This window comes from Pseudophryne corroboree, chromosome 2 (genome assembly GCF_028390025.1).
Source record: "Pseudophryne corroboree isolate aPseCor3 chromosome 2, aPseCor3.hap2, whole genome shotgun sequence".
NCBI lineage: Eukaryota > Metazoa > Chordata > Amphibia > Anura > Myobatrachidae > Pseudophryne > Pseudophryne corroboree.
In genome coordinates, this window is record NC_086445.1 from 232,728,318 (window position 1) to 232,734,317 (window position 6,000).

At 41.2% G+C, this 6,000-nt stretch overlaps 1 protein-coding gene across 2 annotated transcripts in view; it reads right to left on the minus strand.

Annotated features, from left to right (window-relative positions):
- GPR182 (G protein-coupled receptor 182) overlaps positions 1–3,550 on the minus strand; it is an 81,724-nt gene extending 78,174 nt beyond the window's left edge. The window contains exon 1 of one of the 2 annotated variants that reach the window (XM_063952449.1): positions 3,326–3,550. The gene's annotated coding sequence lies outside the window, so the exon portion shown is untranslated. The remainder of the gene's footprint in view (positions 1–3,325) is intronic. The other variant, XM_063952448.1, reaches the window with a different exon arrangement.
- Positions 3,551–6,000: the final 2,450 nt, after the last annotated feature.

Genomic DNA, 6,000 nt, shown 5'->3' on the forward strand with positions numbered 1-6,000 from the left:
ATATATGGCCTTTTGCCTTCAACCCACCGACTTTTCACAGACCATTATGGTGGCGGAAGGTGTGTGTGTGTGAAAGGGGGTGGGGCCAAGGGCGTAGCTACCATAGGTGCAGGCAGTGCAACTGCTATGGGGCCCAGAGCTGAGAGGGGCCCACCTTCCCTGTCAAAGTTACATGTGTTATATAAATTTTTTGCCATTGTGTGGAACGTAGGGTTTTATCAAACTTTTTAATTGGGACCTCCAATATATCTAGGTATGCTTCTGGACCTGCTTATTGTCGTGTGGTATAAAATGAACTGGAGGACATTTTAATGTTATATAATATGAACCGGGGCACTGTAATGAAGCACAATATGGGGTGCACTATATATAATAATGTGAATTGGGAGTACTGTGCGGCATAACGTGTACTGGCAGCTCTGAAATGTGACATAGGGTGAACTTAAGCACTACTGCGATTCATAAAAGAAACTAGGGCACTACTATGGGGCATAACATTAACTAAGGCTCTACTATGGTTCAGAAAATGAACTAGGGCACTATTATAGGGTAAAAAAATGAACAACTGCTGCAGACAAGTGTATCCCTAGAAGTATTGGGATGGGGCCCCTTCAAAATGTTGCTATGGGGCCCACAAAGTTCTGGCTACGCCTTTGGGTGGGGCATCTTGTAGGTTGCAGAATATCTTATCTAGGGTATATTAAATGACAATGCCTGGTGAAGCTCAATATTAGATACAGTCCCATTGGCACACATTTACAGACACACACACAGTTGCATATACATGGGATGGCAACATGTGGCATTACAGCTGCTGTAGAACTACACATCTCATTATGCCTTTTTTCCTGTTCGGGTATGCTTGGATCTTCCACAGCAACTGGAGTGCCACATGTAATACAAACACTGTGAAAAAGTGAAAAAGAACTTCTAAAAGTGTAGCACCTTTAACTCTTTCAATAACAATATTGCAGCAGGCAGTTACTGTATTTGGTCACATTTTCTATTATTATCATTTATTTTTGTTAAAGGGAATTCATTACTGCCATATCCGCTTGCACACATTACAGTACATAATCTTTATTAATTTTCCTGGCACCTCTATAGGGTGCGAGGAAACACTAATAAAGAAACTGAACACAAAGGGTCATTCCCAATCATCTAAAGGCACAGGAACTGAATTCCCCCCATTAAATGAAATGAATTGTGCACCATTACTGTGAAGTGTTATAGCATAATGTCCAGATATATATTGCATGTTTGCTTTCCCCCATATAAACGTCAACACTATTGGTATGACGGATGTAATGTATTCCATAGAAATATTGCAAACATTTCAAAAGGAAGATAAAAAGTTCCATGTTGATTGACATCTGCTAGGTGCATAGAGGGTTATTTTTACAAAGCTTTCCCCAATGAGAGGTCAGGCCCTCTATCTGTATGGAGAGCAGTGGAAACTCCAGGAAGTATTTAGCAGATGAGAGAATAGTGTACCTACAGAACAATAGGCGGTTATTCATAAATATTTAAGCCGCACGTGCTACAAAAAGATGATACAGTAAAACATGCAGTAATACTATAGCTGTACCAAGTAGAAGTATAATACACATTTATCTAGTCACATGCCTCAGTTTGAGTGTGAAAACAGTATCACTTTGTAGCATGTATCACCTATATTGTAAATACATTAATAGCAACATATTGTGATTTTGTACCTGTATATATGATATCATTGGTATCACTTTGCTATGAGGGCCATAACTAATTCACCAATTCCGGTTTACTGGTTAGCATTCCTGCCTCACAGCACTGAGGTCGTGGGTCCGATTACATCCATGACCCTAACTGTATGGGAGTTTGTATATTCTCCCCGTGTTTAAGTGGGTTTCCTGCGGGTACTCCAGCTTCCTACCCACAATCCAAAAATACACTGGCAGGTTAATTGGCTTTCAACAAAAAAAAAATAACCCTAGTGTGAATGAGTGATAGGGAATGTAGATTGTAAGCTTCATTGGGGCAGGGACTGATGTAAATGGCCAAATATTCTCTGTAAAGCGCTGCGGAATATGTGTGCACTATATAAATGACTGTTAATAAATTCTTATATTTTATTTATATGTTGCCACAAGGGTTCCACAGCACCATTAATAGGTCAGAATGGTCAGACTGTGGTTTCCATGTGTTGTTGAGCTATAACTATTGATATGGTTGGCAGAGAATGCTAGGTCATACTGTAGGTGATGTTTATGTGGCCATTACAAATGTACAATTACAGATGTATTGAACTCTTCCCCTTCACCTTTTTTTCCTTTTATTTGTGAAACCTTGCTTAGAAAGTAAATATTTACATGAATAAAACAAATTCTTCTACACACTATTTATTGCACCCTCTTGATTCATGTAGTGAGTTGCAAACTATCTTAAGACAAAATGAACGTAGACAGTTTAACATATTTAATTTCTAATTTGTTGTATTTGCAGGTCTGTGTATAAGAAACTGTTAATAAATAAATAAGTAAATAAATGAGAAACCTCATTGTAAAACGTCTGCAGATAGAACTGTAGTTGCTATGATTAAAATGGATAAAATAATTGACGTATAAACAAAAGAACATTCCAAAACATTTAAAATATACAGCAAATAGTATTTGCCTTGGTGCAGAAGCCTAAACATCTGTACAAAGAGAAAGATAACCCTTCATGAGATACTGATAAGTGTTCTAGTACTTTGCAGTGCTGAAGCGAATGTTTTAGAATAATAAAAAAAAAAAAAGAGAAGTAAAACACAAACATTGCACATACGGTACATAATGAATTAAACTCAGATTTACAGGCAGAAAATAAGTTACTACTGTATGCATTTGCAGTAATAACAGTTAATTTACAATTCTAGGGATTATAGAATTTAGGGAAGAATAGAAACCTGTTTTGGGGGGTCTGTATGCATAATTTGCAAGATGTAAAATAATATTTATACTACGGGGTACTATATATTTTACATTGCAGGTTTTCAAAGTTTAGTCAACTAGTAACATACAGTATATATCATTAATTACAAATATAGGAAAAAAAGTTAAGGCAACCCTTTATAATAGCCACGAGTTTCTGAATGATACAGGTGTATACTTTGGCATGTTTAAGAATAAATTATGACTAGCGCCTCTACCACTAATAAATTAATTAATAAGACTATAGTAATAAACTGATAGACTGAGAACTGCAGCATATATCTCCACCTGTTGTCTATTAATTTTACAATTGAATGATCTTTATATAGAGATTACAGTTACTGTATGTACAGGATGTGATTGAAATCATTTCTTACCTGAGATAAACTGTAGAAATTGCCTCTGATCTGGCTAGCTCCTATTCCCAGCTCTTTGTGGAGATTCTTTGCAGCCAGTGGCATGGGCTATTTTACACTTTGTAGCAGCACTCACACTCAGGAAATGATCCAGTATATCCTGAATCTGCAATTATCGCTGTGGTCCTCACTACCCAGGATATCCTCTTATACAAACGCAAACACCTTCTAAGATTCTCCGAGCCACTAAGTGGATCGGTCCCTTTGTCCAGTTACCATTAATGTAACTGAAAAGAGTTCCCTAAATAAATAAGTCTTTCCTTTCTCCCATGGAGCACATAAAGAGACCAGGGTTATTTATTTTCATTCTTTCTATAGCTTACACGTGTGATTAACACATTGGCTTGAGTTTTCAAGCTGTGATAATTACCCTATTCTGCAGTACAAATATTTTACTAGATATTTCAAAGCGCACAGAATTTTCTCCATGAAACATTTCAGGCAATACTTGTAGACTGTAATTATTTTTAAGATGTTGTGGGGAAAATCCTTTCTTTTGTGGGCATGGCATGGCATGGCTAAAATGTTATTTAATGTGGAACACTGTTAAAATGAGAATTGCCACCTTAAGTTCCTGATTTTACAGCAATATTTTTGCTACAAACTGTGTAGGGTCCATCAGTTAACACTTAAAGAAGAATTCCACTAGCGGTTCATGTTTGGGTCAAGTTTAATGAGGTATCCTGTAATATTGCTATAACGTGACTGTGTGTTCAAGACCTCTCTAGGAAGTGCAATGACTGCAAACTTAAACCATGGGAGTCTACATGCTGCAGTAGGTCAATTATCACTTAGGGCCTGATTCTGAGTTGGTGCAAAGTGCTGGTATATGCAACCACTCATGGCTGCCAGTTTACCTTATCTTAAGGAGGTGTGTGAGTGGTGCCGCCACACAGAGCGGAGGGGCTTGTGGGTAGCAGGGCTGGCAACAGGGAAGGTCGAAGGATCAGAGGGGCCACAAGAATACGCCACGTAGTGCCCAGCAGGGATATGAGTCGTCTTGTCCAAATAGGGGCAGCAAGCTGTAGGCGGTGTGGGCACAGCCTGAGAATGACAGAAGCCTCTCACACTAACTGTGCGGCGTTCTTCCGGGTCCAGCCAGAGCTGGATTTAGGGGTCAGGCCACCCCTAGGCACAATGATATTGGCTGCCCCCCCCCAAGCACCACGGGAAGGGACGTGGCCACAGAATACTACCAATTCACATTACACCACACAGTAGTACCCCTTATACACACCAGGAAGAGCCCCTTATACATATTGCGCCAGGTATAGCTCCTATCACACATTGCAGAAAGCAGAGTCCCCCTTTCACACATTATGGCAAGCAGAGTCCCCTTTCATACATTACAGCAGTAGATGGCAGCAGTCCCCTTTTTACACATTAGGCAGGCAGTGTCCCCCTTTTTACACACTATGGCAGGCAGAGTCTCCTTTAAACACATTACAGCAGCAGAGTCCCCCCTTTCACATATTACGGCAGGCAGAGTCCCCTTTCACACATTACGGCAACAGAGTCCCCCTTACACATTAGGCAGGCAGTGACCCCCTTTTTACACACTATGGCAGGTAGAATCCCCTATTTATACACTATGGCAGGCAGATTCCCCCTTTTTACACATTATGGCAGCAGAGCCCTATTTACATATTAGGCAGGCAGTGTTCCCAGAGAGAGAGAGAGAGAGAGAGATGGAGTGTGTTATACTTACGTTTGGCTCCATCCTCGCCAGCTGTTTCTGTCCTCCTAATGCTGTGTAGACCACCCTGGGTGGGCAGGAGACTCTCCCAGATGATGCTGGTTGTGGGGGCAAAGAGGGAGGTGGGAGCGGAGCCAGAAGTTGCAGCGCTGCCCTGTTACCTGTGTGAGAAGAGGTAGCTGGGGCGCTAATGCAGCCTAGTTCATCTTCGGCCTGGGAGGCGCGCAGGCAGACGAGCGGACGGGCGGACGGAACCCACAGTGTGGCACACTAGCTGCAGCTGCACATTATATAAATATATTAACAGATTCTTATTAGTGATGAGCGGATTCGGTTTTACTCGGTTTTACTCGGTTCTCAAAACCGAATCTTATTGGCTCACTGATGTCACGTGTTTTGGATAGCCAATAAGATTCGGTTTTGAGAACCGAGTAAAACCGAGTAAAACCGAGTAAAACCGAATCCGCTCATCACTAATTCTTATATAGCGCAGCAAATTCTGTTGCGCTTTAATATACAGTGCATCCGGAAAGTATTCACAGCTCTTCACTTTTTCCACATTTTGTTGTGTTACAGCCTTATTCCAAACTGGAATAAATTATTTTCCCCCCCTCAAAATTCTACACACAATAGCCCATAATGACAACATGTAAAAAGTGTTTTTGAGATTTTTGCAGATTTATTAAAAATAAAAAAACTAAGAAATCACATGTACATCAGTATTCACAGCATAGGCAGAGGCGGCATGGAGATGATCTAATTTCCCTGCGCCGTGTCCGCACCCGCCACCTATGCTGGCTCCGCCCCCCACTCGCAATGGCAACCTGACCCGACCCGGGTAGGGAAACCAGTGGGTAAGGTCCAATGCCGGGTCCCACCTGGGAACAGGGCCGGTTCTGGCGCTCTGAGCGCCCCGGGCGGCAATAGGGGGCATGGCTTC